The sequence below is a fragment of the Salmo salar genome, chromosome ssa15 (assembly GCF_905237065.1).
Source record: "Salmo salar chromosome ssa15, Ssal_v3.1, whole genome shotgun sequence".
Lineage (NCBI taxonomy): Eukaryota > Metazoa > Chordata > Actinopteri > Salmoniformes > Salmonidae > Salmo > Salmo salar.
Window position 1 is genome coordinate 30591492 of NC_059456.1, and position 18422 is coordinate 30609913.

An 18422-nucleotide genomic window follows, 5' to 3' on the forward strand; every position below is an offset into this window, starting at 1 on the left:
TTTTGGATTGGAGATGCTTAATGTGAGTCTAGAAGGAGAGTTTACAGTCTAACCAGACACCTAGGTATTTGTAGTTGTTCACATATTCTAGGTCAGAACCATCCAGGGTATTGATGCTGAATAGGCGGGCAGGTGCGGGCAGCGATCGGTTGAAGAGCATGCATTTAGTTTTACTTGCATTTAAGAGCAGTTGGAGGACATAGAAGGAGAGTTGTATGGCATTGAAGCTCGTCTGAAGGTTAGTTAACACAGTTTCCAAAGAAGGGCCAGAAGTATACAGAATGTTGTCATCTGCGTAGAGGTGGATCAGAGAATCACCAGCAGCAAGAGCGACATCATTGATATATACAGAGAAAAGAGTCGGCCCGAGAATTGAACCCTGTTGCACCCCCATAGAGACTGCCAAAGGTCCGGACAACAGGCCCTCCGATTTGACACACTGAACTCTGTCTGAGAAGTAGTTGGTGAACCATGCAAGGCAGTCATTTGAGAAACCAAGGCTGTTGAGTCTGCCGATAAGAATGTGGTGATTGACAGAGTCGAAAGCCTTGGCCAGGTCGATGAATACAGCTGCACAGTATTGTCTCTTATTGATGGTGGTTATGATATCATTTAGGACCTTGAGCCTGGCTGAGGTGCACCCATGACCAGCTCGGGAACCAGATTGTATAGCAGAGAAGGTACGGTGGGATTCGAAATGCTCGGTGATCTGTTTGTTAACTTGTCTTTCGAAGACCTTAGAAAGGCAGGGTAGGATGGATATAGGTTTATGGCAGTTTGGGTCTAGAGTGTCTCCACCTTTGAAGAGGAGGATGACCGCGGCAGCTTTCCAATCTTTGGGGATGTCAGACGATGCGAAAGAGAGGTTGAACAGGCAAGTAATAGGGGTTGCAACATTTTCGACTGATCATTTTAGAAAGAGAGGGTCCAGATTGTCTAGCCCAGCTGATTTGTAGGGGTCGAGATTTTGCAGCTCTTTCAGAACATCAGCTATCTGGATTTGGGTGAAGGAGAAATGGGGGAGGCTTGGGCAAGTTGCTGTGGGGGGCGCAGGGTTGTTGACCAGGGTAGGGGTGTCCAGGTGGAAAGCATGGCAAGCCGTAGAAAAATGTTTATTGAAATTCTCAATTGTTGTGGATTATCGGTGGTGACAGTGTTTCCTAGCCTCAGTGCAGTGGGCAGCTGGAAGGAGGTGCTCTTATTCTCCATGGACTTTACAGTGTCCCAGAACTTTTTGGAGTTTGTGCTGCAAGGTGCAAATTTCTGTTTGAAACAGCTAGCCTTTGCTTTCCTAACTGCCTGTGTATATTGGTTCCTAATTTCCCTGAAAAGTTGCATATCGCGGGGGCCATTTGATGCTAATGCCGTACGCCACAGGATGTTTTTGTGCTGGTCCATGGCAGTCAAGTCTGGAGTGAACCATGGGCTATAACTGTTCCTGGTTCTACATTTTTTTGAATGGGGCATGCTTATTTAAGATTGTGAGGAAAGCACTTTTAAATAATAACCAGGCATCTTCTACTGACGGAATGAGGTCAATATCCTTCCAGGATACCCGGGCCAGGTCGTTTAGAAAGACCTGCTCACTGAAGTGTTTTAGGGAGTTTTTGACAGTGATGAGGGGTGGTCGTTTGACCGCGGACCCATTACGGACACAAGCAATGAGGCAGTGATCGCTGACATCCTGGTTGAAGACATCAGAGGTGTATTTGGAGGGCAGGTTGGTTCAGATGATATCTATGAGGTTGCCTGTGTTTATGGATTTCGGGTTGTACCTGGTAGGTTCATTGATAATTTGTGTGAGATTGAGGGCATCAAGCTTAGATTGTAGGATGGCCGGGGTGATAAGCATGTCCCTCTTTAGGTCACCTAACAGCACGAGCTCTGAAGATAGATGGGGGGCAATCAATTCACATATGGTGTCCAGGGCACAGCTGGGGGCAGAAGGTGGTCTATAGCAAGTGGCAATGGTGAGAGACTTGTTTCTGGAAAGGTGGATTTTTAAAAGTAGAAGCTCAAATTGTTTGGGCACAGACCTGGATAGTAAGACAGAACTCTGCAGGCTATCTCTGCAGTAGATTGCATCTCCGCCCCCTTTGGCAGTTCTATCTTGTTGGAAAATGTTATAGTCAGGGATTTTGGTGGCCTTCCTAAACCAGGATTTAGACACAGCTAGGACTTCCGGGTTGGCAGAGTGTGCTAAAGCAGTGAATAAAACAAACTTAGGGAGGAGGCTTCTAATGTTAACATGCACGAAACCAAGGCTTTTACGGTTACAGAAGTCAACAAATGAGAGGGCCTGGGGAATGGGAGTGGAGCTAGGCACTGCAGGGCCTGGATTAACCTCTACATCACCAGAGGAGCAGAGGAGGAGTAGGATAAGGGTACGGCTAAGGGCTATAAGAACTGGTCGTCTAGCATGTTCGGGACAGAGAGTAAAAGGAGAAGGTTTTTGGGCACGGTAGAATAGATTAAATGCATAATGTACAGACAAAGGTATGGTAGGATGTGAATACAGCTGAGGTAAACCTAGGCATTCAGTGACAATGAGAGAGGTATTGTCTCTAGAGACATCAGTTAAACCAGGTGAGGTCACCGCATGTGTGGGGTGTGGGACAAGAGGGTTAGCTGAGGCATATTGAGCAGGGCTGGAGGCTCTACAGTGAAATAAGACAATAATCACTAAGCAAAACAGCAATGGACAAGGCATATTGACATTAGGGAGAGGCATGCGTAGCCGAGTGATCATAGGGTCCAATGAGTAGCTGGACGGGCTGGAGACACTGCGATTCAGACAGCTAGTGGGCCGGGGCTAGCAGAAGGGCCTTAGACGGACGTTGCAACGGAAGAAGTCTGTTGTTGTAGCCCCCTCACGCGGTTACGTGTGATGGATCAGCAGGTGTCCGTGTAGTAAAAGGGCCCAGGCCAATTGGCAAAATAGGAATAGTAGCCCAAGAAATTGACTGATGGACCACTACAGCTAACAGTCCGGGATGCTCTAGATAGCTAGCGGGCCACGGCTAGCAGGCTAGCAGATGGGCATTCAGGGGACGTCGCGACGAAAGAGCCAGTTGAAAACACCCCTCTGTCACGTCCTGACCAGTAAAGGGGGTTATATGTTATTGTAGTTTGGTCAGGGCGTGGCAGGGGGTGTTTGCTTTATGTGTTTCGGGGGTTTTGGTTTATGTTCTATGTTAGTATATTTCTATGTTTGTTCTAGTATGTCTATTTCTATGTTTAAGTTTCTTGGGTTGACCTTCAATTGGAGGCAGCTGTTCCTCGTTGACTCTAATTGAAGGTCCTATTTAGTAGGGGTGTTTTTTCCTGTGTTTTGTGGGTGGTTGTTTCCTGTTTTGTGTATGTTGCACCTGATGGGACTGTTTATGGTCGTTTTGTTGTTTGTTTGATTTTGAGTTAAATAAAAGTAAATATGAGCACGTCACACGCCGCGTCTTGGTCCCCATTAGACGACCCGCATTACACACTTGGGCAGATTTCGTCGGTAATCCTGTTGTGATGGATCGGCAGGGCTCCGTATCGGCAATAAAAGGGGTCCAGGCCAATTGGCAAAATAGGTATTGTATCCCAAGGAGTGGCTGATGGTCCTCTTCAACTAGCCGGGAGATTGGCCTAGCATAGGCTAGCTCCAGGCTAGTTGGTGCTTGCTTCGGGACAGGGACGTTAACCAGGAGAAGCCAATCGGATAGCAGCTAGCTATCTGCGGGGATCTAGGTAAAGAGGTTCATAGCTTGCGATAGGAATCCAGTGATATGGAGAAAAAGGAGTCTGATAAGCTCTGGGTTAAAACACGCTGTACAGACTGACAGGAGTTGTCCTGGCTAAAGGTTAGCTGATGACCGCTAGCAGTGGCTAGCTGACTATTAGCTAGTTAGCTGGCTAGCTTCTGTTGAGGGTTCTGGTTCTGAGGTAAAGAAAATAGCAGATCCATACCATATTGGGTGAGACGGGTTGCAGGAGAGTATGTTGAAGTTGGGGTTAAGAAAAATATTTTTAAAATATATGCGAAGAAAAAAATAGAAAAAAAATATATAAAGATATATACACGGGACACGACAAGACGAAGACAAAAGACATCTGACTGCTACGCCATCTTGGATGTATCATCCATCTTGAGAAACAATGAGAAACAAGATTCTCTGGTCTGATGAAACCAAGATTGAACTCTTTGAATGCCAAGCGTCACATCTGTCGGAAACCTGGCACCATCACTACGGTGAAGCATGGTGGTGGCAGCATCATGCCGTGGGGATGTTTTTCAGTGGCAGGGACTGGGAGACTAGTCAGGATCGAGGCAAAGATGAATGGAGCAAAGTACAGAAAGATCCTTGATGAAAACCAGCTCCATAATTCTCAGGACCTTAGACTGGGGCAACATTTCACCTTCCAACAGGACTACGATTATAACCACACAGCCAACACAATGCAGGAGTAGCTTTGGGACAAGTCTCTGAATGGGAGTGGCCCAGCCAGAACCCAGATTTAAACCTGATCGAACATCACTGTAGAGACCTGAAAATAGCTGAGCAGCAATAGAGTCCAGTGTGTGTGAATGTGTGGGTAGAGTCCAGTGTGTGTGTGAATGTGTGGGTAGAGTCCAGTGTGTGTGTGAATGTGTGGGTAGAGTCCAGTGTGTGTGTGAATGTGCGTGTAGAGTCCAGCGTGTGTGTTAATGTGTGGGTAGAGTCCAGTGTGTGTGTGAATGTGTGGGTAGAGTCCAGTGTGTGTGTTAATGTGTGGGTAGAGTCCAGTGTGTGTGTGAATGTGTGGGTAGAATCCAGTGTGTGTGAATGTGTGGGTAGATTCCAGTGTGTGTGTTAATGTGTGGGTAGAGTCCAGTGTGTGTGTGTGAATGTGTGGGTAGAATCCAGTGTGTGTGAATGTGTGGGTAGATTCCAGTGTGTGTGTTAATGTGTGGGTAGAGTCCAGCGTGTGTGTTAATGTGTGGGTAGAGTCCAGTGTGTGTGTGAATGTGTGGGTAGAGTCCAGTGTGTGTGTTAATGTGTGGGTAGAGTCCAGTGTGTGTGTGAATGTGTGGGTAGAATCCAGTGTGTGTGAATGTGTGGGTAGATTCCAGTGTGTGTGTTAATGTGTGGGTAGAGTCCAGTGTGTGTGTGAATGTGTGGGTAGAATCCAGTGTGTGTGAATGTGTGGGTAGATTCCAGTGTGTGTGTTAATGTGTCGGTAGAGTCCAGTGTGTGTGTGTGAATGTGTGGGTAGAATCCAGTGTGTGTGAATGTGTGGGTAGATTCCAGTGTGTGTGTTAATGTGTGGGTAGAGTCCAGTGTGTGTGTTAATGTGTGGGTAGAGTCCAGTGTGTGTGTGAATGTGTGGGTAGAATCCAGTGTGTGTGAATGTGTGGGTAGATTCCAGTGTGTGTGTTAATGTGTGGGTAGAGTCCAGTGTGTGTGTGAATGTGTGGGTAGAATCCAGTGTGTGTGAATGTGTGGGTAGATTCCAGTGTGTGTGTGAATGTGTGGGTAGATTCCAGTGTGTGTGTTAATGTGTGGGTAGAGTCCAGTGTGTGTGTGAATGTGTGGGTAGAATCCAGTGTGTGTGAATGTGTGGGTAGATTCCAGTGTGTGTGCATAGAGTCAATGCAGAAAAAAAGGGTGTCCGGGTCGCTATTTGATGAGCTTTTTCTCAGTCTTGTTGGTTCCATTGCTTGCCGGTACCAACGCACTCTCTCTCTCTCGCTCTTTACTGCCCTTCCTCTCTCTCTTTACTGCCCCCCTCTCTCATCTCTCGCTCTTTACTGCCCCCCCTCTCTCTCTCTCGCTCTTTATTGCCCCTCTCTTTACTGCCCCCTCTCTCATTTCTCGCACTTTACTGCCCCCCTCTCTCTCTCTCTCTCGCTCTTTACTGCCCCCTCTCTCTCTTTACTGCCCCCCACTCTCTCTCGCTCTTTACTGCCCCCTCTCTCGCTCTTTACTGCCCCCCTCTCTCGCTCTTTACCTCCCCCTCTCTCTCTCTCACTCTTTGCCCCCTCTCTCTCGCTCTTTACTGCCCCCCTCTTTCTCTCTCGCGCTTTACTGCCCCCTCTCTCTCTCACTCTTTACTGCCCCCCCTCTCTCCCTCTCGCTCTTTCCTGCCTCTCTCTCTCTCTCTCTACTGCCTCTCTCTCTCTCTCTACTGCCTCTCTCTCTCTCTCTCTCTCTCTCTCTCTCTCTCTCTACTGCCTCTCTCTCTCTTTCTCTCTCTCTACTGCCTCTCTCTCTCTACTGCCTCTCTCTTTCTCTCTCTCTACTGACTCCCTCTTTCTCTCTCTCTGTCTCTGCTTCCTCTCTCTCTACTGCCTTTCTCTCTCTTTACTGCCTATCTCTCTCTCTCTCTTTACTGCCTCTCTCTCTCTATCTCTCTTTTTACTGCCTCTCTCTCTCTTTACTGCCTATCTCTCTCTCTCTCTCTCTCTTTACTGCCTCTCTCTCTCTTTACTGCCTATCTCTCTCTCTCTCTCTCTCTCTCTCTCTCTCTTTACTGCCTCTCTCTCTCTTTACTGCCTATCTCTCTCTCTCTACTGTCTCTCTCTCTCTCTCTACTGCCTCTCTCTCTCTACTGCCTCTCTCTCTTTACTGCCTATCTCTCTCTCTCTCTACTGCCTTTCTCTCTCTTTACTGCCTATCTCTCTCTCTCTCTTTACTGCCTCTCTCTCTCTCTCTCTCTCTCTCTCTCTCTCTTTACTGCCTATCTCTCTCTCTCTCTCTCTCTCTTTACTGCCTCTCTCTCTCTTTACTGCCTATCTCTCTCTCTCTCTCTCTCTCTCTCTTTACTGCCTCTCTCTCTCTTTACTGCCTATCTCTCTCTCTCTACTGTCTCTCTCTCTCTCTCTACTGCCTCTCTCTCTCTACTGCCTCTCTCTCTCTACGGCCTCTCTCTCTCTACTGCCTCTCTCTCTCTCTCTCTCTACTGACTCCCTCTTTCTCTCTCTCTCTACTGCTTCTCTCTCTCTCTCTCTCTCTCTCTCTCTCTCTCTCTCTCTCTCTCTCTCTCTCTTTACTGCCTCTCTCTCTCTCTCTTTTTACTGCCTCTCTCTCTCTTTACTGCCTATCTCTCTCTCTCTCTCTTTACTGTCTCTCTCTCTCTTTACTGCATATCTCTCTCTCTCTCTACTGCCTCTCTCTCTCTCTCTCTACGGCCTCTCTCTCTCTACGGCCTCTCTCTCTCTCTACTGCCTCTCTCTCTCTCTCTCTCTACTGACTCCCTCTTTCTCTCTCTCTCTCTCTGCTTCCTCTCTCTCTACTGCCTCTCTCTCTCTTTACTGCCTATCTCTCTCTCTCTCTCTCTCTCTCTCTCTCTCTCTCTCTCTCTCTCTTTACTGCCTCTCTCTCTCTTTACTGCCTCTCTCTTTACTGCCTCCCTCTCTACTGCCTCTCTCTCTCTCTACAACTGCCTCTCTCTCCCTCTCTCTACTGCCTCTCTCTCCCTCTCTCTACTGCCTCTCTCTCCCTCTCTCTACTGCCTCTCTCTCTCTCTCTACTGCCCCTCTCTCTACTGCCCCTCTCTCTACTGCCTCTCTCTCTACTGCCTCTCTCTCTCTTTACTGCTTCTCTCTCGCTCTCTCTTTACTACCTCTCGCTCTCTCTCTATGTCTCTCTCTCTCTCTCTTTTCTGCCTCCCTCTCTCTCTTTACTGCCACTCTCTCTTTACTCCACAGCCTCTCTCTCTCTCTCTTTACTGCCTCTCTGTCTCTGCCTCTCTCTCTCTCTCTCTCTCTCTTTACTGCCTCTCTCACTCTCTACGGCCTCTATCTCTCTCTCTTTCTTTACTGCCTCTCTCTCTTTACTGCCTCTCTCTCTTTACTGCCTCCCTCCCTTTCTATGTGGGCTGAGCGGCTGACCCCTGGTTACCTTCTTTTGGTCTTCAATACATAAAGTGGTTGGTTCGGAGGCTGCCGGTTAAATAAATAAATTCATGAGCAATGGGCTGTAAGCCTTTAGGCTCCTGATCACCCTGCTGCCCCAGACCTGATATGCATCCCAAATGGCACCCTATTCCCTATATAGTGCATTACTTTTGACCAGGGCTCTGGTCAAAACTAGTGCACTCCAATATATAGGGAGTAGGGTACCATTTGGGACAAGGTCTGCTCTGCTGTAGAGGCTGAACTAGACTGCTAGCTACACTTCCCTTTGAAGCTTGTGGTTTCTCCCTCTCTCTCTCTCTCTCTCCTCCCTCTCCTCCTCTCCCCTCCTCTTCTGCCGCTCTAAAGGCCAATGATCATGGTATTTATTTATTTTTACGTTTAATTAGACTGCTCTGTAAGATAGGAAGTCACTTTCCATTTAATTGGCCAGCTTAGCGTTTAAAGGTTTTAAAAGGCCTTCTTTTATTAGAAAGAGATTGAGCAAATCTTGGAATAACTGCCGTCTGCAAATCAGTGCAGATTTAGACTGGGAAACCAACACAGTAATAAAAACAGACTAGAATAGAGAAGTAAAACCCTTGCAAGCCAAGGAGAGTAATATTTCCTCAAAGAACAGGAAATCCTATTTTGAAAAACTAACCTGTCAATATTCCCCCTGCTGTGACCACTATTACATTCTGTTGACCTTATGAATCAGTCAGTCAGTGAGAGGGAGGGAGAAAGAAAGAGAGAGAGAGAGAGGGAGACAGAGAGGGAGGAAGGACAGGGGCTTCTGAGACCCTGTGTAGGGTCATAAATCCCATCCTGACATGGCTTTGTTTGAATGGGTTTGTCATTGATTAATCAAATGCTCTTGAGGTCGCTCCATAATTCAGGCAATATTTTTCTGATGTGGGTCTTCCTGGTATTCCTGGTGGAAGTTAACAGGTACAAAACCCGACGCGCACCAGTAAAACAATGTGCACAAGCACTTACAACAAACAATTTCACACAAAGACATGGGTGGAACAGAGGGTTAAATACACAACACTTAATGAGGGAAATGAGAACCAGGTGTGTAGGAAAACAAGACAAAACAAATGGAAAAAGAAAAGTGGATCGACGATGGCTAGAAGACAGATGACGCCGACCGCCGAATGCGGCCCGAACAAGGAGAGGAACCGACTTCGGTGGAAGTCGTGACAGTACCCCCCCCCCCCTTGACGCGGGACTCCAGGAGCGCGCCGACACCGGCCTTGAGGATGACCCGGAGGGCAAGGTGCAGGGCGATCCGGACGGAGACGGTGGAACTCCCGCAGCATTGAAGGGTCGAACACGTCCTCCACCGGAACCAAGCATCTCTCCTCCGGACCGTACCCCTCCCAGTCCAGGAGGTACTGAAGGCCCCTCGCAAGACGCCTCGAATCTAGTATGGATCGAACGGAGGGGGCGATGTCCAGAGGGGGCGGAGGAACCTGCCGCACCTCAGACTCCTGGAGCGGGCCAGCCACCACCGGCCTGAGGAGAGACACATGGAACGAGGGGTTAATACGGTAATCGGGGGGAAGCTGTAACCTGTAACTCACCTCGTTGAATCTCCTCAGGACTTTAAATTGCCCCACAAACCACGGACCCAGCTTCCGGCAGGGCAGGCGGAGGGGCAGGTTTCGGGGCCTCACTGCGGTGATGGTCTGCGCTGGCTTTCTGGCGCAGCACGGTGCGCTGAAGGTGAACATGAGCGGCGTCCCATGTCTCCTCCGTGCACCGGAATCAGTCGTCCACCGCAGAAGCCTCGGTCTGACTGATGCCAAGGAGCCAGAACCGACTGATACCCCAGTACGCACTGGAAGGGGGAGAGGTTAGTGGAGGAGTGGCGTAGTGAGTTCTGGGCCATCTCTGCCCAAGGCACAGACGCCTCCCACTCCCCCGACCGGTCCTGGCAATAAGACCTCAGAAACCTACCCACATCCTGGTTAACCTCTATGGGCTAGGTGGGACGCTTGCGTCCCACCTACTCAACTGCCAGTGTAATCCCGTGGCGCGTTATTCAAATTCCTCAAAAATGCAAAAACTTCAATTTTTCAAACATATGACTATTTTACACCATTTTAAAGACAAGACTCTCGTTAATCTAACCACACTGTCCGATTTCAAAAAGGCTTTACAACGAAAGCAAAACATTAGATTATGTCAGCAGAGTACCCAGCCAGAAATAATCAGACACCCATTTTTCAAGCTAGCATATAATGTCACATAAACCCAAACCACAGCTAAATGCAGCACTAACCTTTGATGATCTTCATCAGATGACAACCCTAGGACATTATGTTATACAATACATGCATGTTTTGTTCAATCAAGTTCATATTTATATCAAAAAACAGATTTTTACATTAGCATGTGACTAGCATGTGACTAGCATTCCCACCGAACACTGCCGGTGAATTTACTAAATTACTCACAATAAACGTTCACAAAAAGCATAACAATTATTTTAGGAATTATAGATACAGAACTCCTCTATGCACTCGATATGTCCGATTTTAAAATAGCTTTTCAGTGAAAGCACATTTTGCAATATTCTCAGTAGATAGCCCGGCATCACAGGGCTAGCTATTTAGACACCCAGCAAGTTTAGCACTCACCAAAGTCAGATTTACTATAAGAAAAATGTTATTACCTTTGCTGTTCTTCATCAGAATGCACTCCCAGGACTTCTACTTCAATAACAAATGTTGGTTTGGTTCAAAATAATCCATAGTTATATCCAAACAGCGGCGTTTTGTTCGTGCGTTCAAGACACTATTCGAAAGGGTAAATAAGGGTGACGAGCATGGCGCAATTCGTGACAAAACATTTCTAAATATTCCATTACCGTACTTCGAAGCATGTCAACCGCTGTTTAAAATCAATTTTTATGCCATTTTTCTCATAAAAAAAGCGATAATATTCCGACCGGGAATCTGCGTTTAGGTAAACAGACGAAAGAAAATAAAGCATGGGGTCGACTCGGGCACGCGCCTAAGCCCATATTACTCTGATCGGCCACTTGCCAAAAGCGATAGTGTGTTTCAGCCAGAGGCTGCCTCGATATCGTTCAGCTTTTTCCCGGGCTCTGAGAGCCTATGCGAGCCGTAGGAAGTGTCACGTTAGAGCAAAGATCCTCAGTCTTCAATAAAAAGAGCCAAGATGAAACACAACTTGTCAGACAGGCCACTTCCTGCATGGAATCTTCTCAGGTTTTGGCCTGCCATTTGAGTTCTGTTATACTCACAGACACCATTCAAACAGTTTTAGAAACTTTGGGGTGTTTTCTATCCAAAGCCAATAATTATATGCATATTCTAGTTACTGGGCAGGAGTAGTAACCAGATTAAATCGGGTACGTTTTTTATCCGGCCGTGTCAATACTGCCCCCTAGCCCTAACAGGTTAACTCTCTCCACCTGCCCGTTACTCTCGGGGTGAAAACCCGAGGTAAGGCTGATCAAGACCCCCAGAAGTTTCATGAACACCCTCCAGTCCCTCGAAGTGAACTGGGGACCCCGATCAGACACTATATCCTCAGGCACCCCGTAGTGCCGGGAAGACGTGCGTAAACAAGGCCTTCACAGTCTGTAGGGCCGTAGGGAGACCGGGCAGAGGAAGGAGATGGCAGGATTTAGAGAAACGATCCACAACAACCAGGATCGTGGTGTTTCCCTGTGATGGGGGGAGATCGGTCAGGAAATCGATCAACAGGTGCGACCATGGCCGCTGTGGAATGGGTAAGGGTTGTAACTTACCTCTGGGCAGATGCCTAGGAGCCTTACACTGTGCACACATCGAGCAAGAGGAAACATAAACCCTCACGTCCTTAGCCAAAGTTGGCCAACAGTACTTCCCACTAAGACAGCACACCGTCCGACCGATGCCTGGATGACCAGAGGAAGGTGACGTGTGTGCACAATAGATCAGCCGGTCACGGACAGCAGACGGAACGTACAGACGCCCAGCGGGACACTGGAGGGGAACGGGCTCTGCACGTAACCCCTGCTCAATGTCCGCGTCCAGCTCCCACACTACCGGTGCCACCAGGCAGGAGGCCGGGAGTATGGGAGTGGGATCCATGGGCCGCTCCTCTGTGTCATACAGTCGGGACAGTGCGTCTGCCTTCACGTTCTGGGAACCTGGTCTGTAAGAAAGTGTGAAAACAAAACAGGTGAAAAACATGGCCCACCTTGCCTGGCGAGGGTTCAGTCTCCTCGCTGCCCGGATGTACTCCAGATTGCGGTGGTCAGTCCAGATGAGAAATGGGTATTTAGCCCCCTCAAGCCAATGTCTCCACGCCTTCAGAGCCTTGACGACAGCCAACAGCTCCCGGTCCCCCACGTCATAGTTTCGCTCCGCGGCCACAGATGGTACACGTGAAAGCTTACTCGAGAAGAAGGCACAGGGGTGGAGCTTCTGTGGCGTACCCGAGCACTGAGAGAGCACAGCTCCTATCCCAGCCTCGGACGCATCCACCTCCACTGTGAACGCCAAAGAGGGATCCGGATGGGCCAGCATGGGAGCCGAAGTAAACAGAGCCCTCAGGTGACCAAAAGCCCTGTCCGCCTCAGCCGACCACTGCAACCGTACCAGTCCCCCCTTCAGCAGTGAGGTAATGGGAGACACTACCTGACCAAAACTCCGGATAAACCTCCGGTAGTAATTGGCAAACCCTAGAAACCGCTGCACCTCCTTTACCGTGGTGGGAGTCAGCCAATTAAGCACGGCTGAAATGCGGTCACTCTCCATCTCCACCCCTGAGGTGGAAATGCGGTACCCTTGGAAGGAGACGGACAGATGGAAGAACAGGCATTTCTCAGCCTTGACGTACAGGTCATGCTCCAACAGTCGACCAAGCACCCTGCGCACCAGGGACACATGCTCGGCGCGTGTAGCGGAGTATATCAGAATGTCATCAATATACACCACTGCACCCTGCCCGTGCAGGTCCCTGAAAATCTTGTCTAGAAAGGCTTGGAAGACTGATGGAGCATTCATCAACCCGTACGGCATGACGAGGTACTCATAATGCCCTGAGGTCGTACTGAATGCTGTCTTCCACTCGTCACCCTCCCTGATACGCACCAGGTTGTAAGCGATCCTGAGATCGAGTTTGGTGAAGAAGTGTGCCCCGTGCATTGACTCAATCGCCATGGCGATAAGAGGTAGCGGGTAACTGTACCTCACCGTGATCTGATTTAGGCCTCGGTAGTCAATACACGGGCGCAGACCTCCCTCCTTCTTCTTCACAAAAAAGAAACTCGAGGAGGCGGGTGAAGTGGAGTACCGAATGTACCCCTGACGCAGGGATTCGGAGACATATGTTTCCATAGCCGCTGTCTCCGCCTGTGACAGGGGATACACATGACTCCTGGGAAGTGCTGCGTCTACCAGGAGATGTATCGCACAATCCCCCCGTCGATGGGGTGGTAATTGAGTCGCCTTCTTTTTGGAGAAGGCGAGAGCCAAATCGGCATATTCGGGGGGAATGCGCACGGTGGAGACCTGGTCTGGACTTTCCACTGTAGTAGCACCAACGGAAACCCCTAAACACCTCCCTGAGCACTCTCACGACCACCCTGTGAGAGCCCTCTGTTGCCATGAAATGGTGGGGTCATGATGAGCTAACCAGGGAAGGCCTAGTAGAGTCAATGAGGAAGAGACTGATTCTCTCCTCGTGACCCACCTGCGTCACCATGCCCAGGGGGATGGAAGCTTCCCTAATTACACCGGACCCTAATGGTCGACTGTCCAGAGCGTGAACTGGGAAAGGCCTAACCACTGGAACAATAGGGATCCCTAACCTATGGGTGAATGCTCTGTCGATAAAATTCCCAGCCGCGCCTGAATCGACGAGCACCTTATGCTGGGAATGCGGGGAAACTCAGGAAAGTAAACATGCACAAACAGGTGTACAACAGAGGGCTCTGGATGAGAGTGGTGCATGCTCACCTGGGGTGACGCCAGAGTGCCCTGCCTGCTGCCTCAACCCCTAGAGGAACCAACCCAGCACCGACCAGCAGTGTGACCTCTGCGGCCACAGATGGTACACTTGAAAGCCCCTCCTCCGGCCTCCCTGAGCGCAGCACCTCCCAGCTCCATAGGCACCGGAGCGGTGGTGCTGGGAGAGGGAATCGACAGAGCTCTCTCTGGATGTCCGCGGGTGACCAGCAGGTTATCCAACCGAATGGACAGGTCCACCAGCTGGTCGAAGGTGAGGGTGGTATCCCTGCAGGCCACCTCCCGACAGACATCCTCGTGCAGGCTGCAACGGTAGTGGTCGATAAGGGCCCTGTCTTTCCATCCCGCTCATGCGGCCAGGGTCCGAAATTCCAGGGTAAACTCCGGGGTGCTCCTCGTCCCCTGCCTCAGGTGGAAAAGACGGTCACCCGCCGCTCTGCCCTCGGGCAGGTGGTCGAAGACTGCCCGGAAGCGGCTGGTGAACTCCGTGAAGTCGTCCAACGCCGCATCTCCTTCTCCCCATACGGCGTTAGCCCACTCCAGAGCTCTCCCTGAGAGTCACGAGACGAGAGAGGACACCCTTTCCCTTCTTGAGGGAGCCGGGTAAACGGTGCCCAGGTATAGGTCCAGCTGTAGCAGGAAACCCTGGCACCGTGCCGCCGTCCCATCATACTCCCCGGGAAGGGCGAGATGCATCCCACTGGGACCGGGTACAGGAGAGAGTATTGGGAACCCCTGTTGTGCTGGTGGAGGTGCTGGAGGGACTCCCTGTCTCTCCCAGCGGTCCATGGTCTAAACGACGCGGTCCATTACGACGCCGAGATGTTGTAGCATCGCCGCATGTTCTCTGACGCGCTTCTCAACTCCGATAACCGGGGTACCTGCTCCTGCTGACTCCATGGTTGGGTGTGGTATTCTATAAGGGGTGCGTAACTGGTGGCAGTGAAGTCAGACACAGGAGAGCAGAACTAGGTAATAGCCGGAGTACTTTAATACAAAACCAACGGCATACAGAAATAACCAACATGGGTACAAAACCCGACGCGCACCAGTAAAACAATGTGCACAAGCACTTACAACAAACAATTTCACACAAAGACATGGGGGGAACAGAGGGTTAAATACACAACACTTAATGAGGGAAATGAGAACCAAGTGTGTAGGAAAACAAGACAAAACAAATGGAAAATGAAAAGTGGATCGACGATGACTAGAAGACCGGTGACGCCGACCGCAGAACGCGGCCCGAACAAGGAGAGGAACCGACTTCGGTGGAAGTCGTGACACGCATACACAGTTTAGCAGGTGTTGTTGTGGGTGCAGAGTGTAACGTCTGTCGTAAGGAGTGGACCAAAATGCAGCGGGTATATTTATCATCTTCTTATTTATTGAAGGAAAAACATTTAAACAAAAACAAACGACGAAAACAGTCCCGTAAGGTGCACAGACTATACAGGAAACAACCACCCACAAAACACAGGTGAAACAAACCCCAACTCAATATGGCCTCCAATTAGAGGCAACGACAACCAGCTGCCTCTAATTGGAGCTCCTACCAAAACCCCAACATAGAAATAGAATAACTAGATAAACACATAGAACTAGAAAACGTAGAACATAAACCGAAAACCCCGAAACACACAAAACAAACACCCCCTGCCACGCGCTGACCAAACTACAATAACAAATTACCCCTTTTACTGGTCAGGACGTGACACAGAAAAATGCTTATCCTCTTACATCTAGACGTTCCGCTAGCGGAACACCTGCTCCAATATCCAATGATAGGCGTGGCGCGAATTACAAATTCCTCAAAAATACAAAAACTTCAATTTTTCAAACATATGACTATTTCACAACATTTTAAAGACAAGACTCTCCTTTATCTAACCACACTGTCCGATTTCAAAAAGGCTTTAAAACATTAGATTATGTCAGCAGAGTACCGAGCCAGAAATAATCAGACACCCATTTTTCAAGCTAGCATATAATGTCACAAAAACCCAGAAGACAGCTAAATGCAGCACTAACCTTTGATGATCTTCATCAGATGACACACCTAGGACATTATGTTATACAATACATGCATGTTTTGTTCAATCAAGTTCATATTTATATCAAAAAACAGCTTTTTACATTAGCATGTGACGTTCAGAACTAGCATACCCCCCGCAAACTTCCGGGGAATTTACTAACAATTTACTAAATTACTCACGATAAACGTTCACAAAAAGCATAACAATTATTTTAAGAATTATAGATACAGAACTCCTCTATGCACTCAATATGTCCGATTTTAAAATAGCTTTTTGGTGAAAGCACATTTTGCAATATTCTAAGTACATAGCCCAGCCATCACGGGCTAGCTATTTAGACACCCGGCAAGTTTACCCTTCACCAAAATCAGATTTACTATTATAAAAGTTTGATTACCTTTTGTTGTCTTCGTCAGAATGCACTCCCAGGACTGCTACTTCAATAACAAATGTTGGTTTGGTCCAAAATAATCCATCGTTATATCCGAATAGCGGCGTTTTGTTCGTGCGTCCCAGACACTATCCGAAATGGTAAATCAGGGTCGTGCGCATGGCGCAATTCGTGACAAAAAAATTCTAAATATTCCAATACCGTACCTCGAAGCATGTCAACCGCTGTTTAAAATCAATTTTTATGCAATTTATCTCGTAAAAAAGCGATAATATTCCGACCGGGAATCTCCTTTTCGGAAAACAGAAGAAAAATCACAAAGACGGGGGCGGCCAGGGCACGCGCCTAAGCCCACAGTCCCTTGATCGGCCACTTGACAAAGGCAATAATGTGTTTCAGCCTGGGACTGGGATGACGACATTCTGTTTTTTCCCGGGCTCTGAGAGCCTATGGAAGACGTGGGAAGTGTCACGTTAGAGCAGAGATCCTTTGTAATTGAATGAGATGGCAAAGAAGTTCAAGAAATGGTCAGACAGGCCACTTCCTGTAAAGGAATCTCTCAGGTTTTGACCTGCCATTTGAGTTCTGTTATACTCACAGACACCATTCAAACAGTTTTAGAAACTTTGGAGTGTTTTCTATCCAAAGCCAATAATTATATGCATATTCTAGTTACTGGGCAGGAGTAGTAACCAGATTAAATCGGGTACGTTTTTTATCCAGCCGTGAAAATACTGCCCCCTAGCCATAACAGGTTATGTTACTAGTTCCTAACAATGCAGTAAAATGGCTAACAATTCAAATGTAATTTGACAAGAAATCAAGAATGGTGCAACGTATCTGATTAACAACCCAAATAGCACTGTAGCATGAATCTAATACAATCTATACATATGTACACTGGGAGAATTTACACAATATCAGCTAAGAATGATATGTACAGCAGTAGATATATTAGAATAAGCTATGACAAGCATCCAGTGTTTAAATACATTTGTAGTGTCTACATTATAAACAGTGTAACCAAAATACAATGTACAATAGTAAAATATTATGATGAGCTACGTTCGGGATGCAGTATTTAAATACTCATTGTGAAACGGGAAGTGACCAGCGGTTCAATGTCTTTATAGCATGGGATGGCAGTGTTGGCTGTGTGTGAGTGTGTATGTGAGTGTAATATTGTGAAATCATGAGGTCGAAGGAATGGCAGATAAATTTTTTTTGCCAAGGTACGAAATCTTCGCCTACTTCTCTGCTTGTCAAATACGCGATTGGATTCGAAATTGTGTGTACCAATCTGTAACTAGAGCTGTTTTCGTAACCCCATCGCCTGTCTCTTTCAAGCCTCTGTAAATCATGTCAGAAGCAAATAAAATTCCTTAGTTTCCAAACTACCATTTTTACCACCAACCCACCAAACTGTTTCTATGGTTTCTATGGTATGAAATCTTCCCCTACTTCTCTGCTTGTCAAATTTGCGATCGGGTTCCAAATCGTGCGCACCAATCTGTAACTACAGCCATTTACAGTTGAAGTCGGAAGTTTACATACACCTTAGCCAAATACATTTAAACTCAGTTTTTCACAATTCCTGAAATTTAATCCTAGTACAAATGCCCTGTTTTAGATCAGTTAGGATCACCACTTTATTTTAAGAATGTAAAATGTCAGACAAATAGCTGAGAGAATGATTATATTTATCTTTTATTTCTTTCATCACATTCCCAGTAGGTCAGAAGTTTACATACACTCAATTAGTATTTGGTAGCATTGTCTTTAAATTGTTTAACTTGGGTCTAACGTTTCGGCTAGCCTTCCACAAACTTCTCACAATAATAAGGGTGAATTTTGGCCCATTCCTCCTGACAGAGCTGGTGTAAATGAGTCAGGTTTGAAGGCCTCCTTGCTCGCACCCGCTTTTTCAGTTCTGCCCACAAATTCTCTATAGGATTGAGGTCAGGGCTTTGTGATGGCCACTCCAATACCTTGACTTTGTTGTCCTTAAGACATTTTGCCATACCTTTAGAAGTATGCTTGGGGTCATTGTCCATTTGGAAGACCCATTTAACTTCCTGACTGATGTCTTGAGATGTTACTTCAATATATCCACCTAATTTTCCATCCTCATGACGCCATCTATT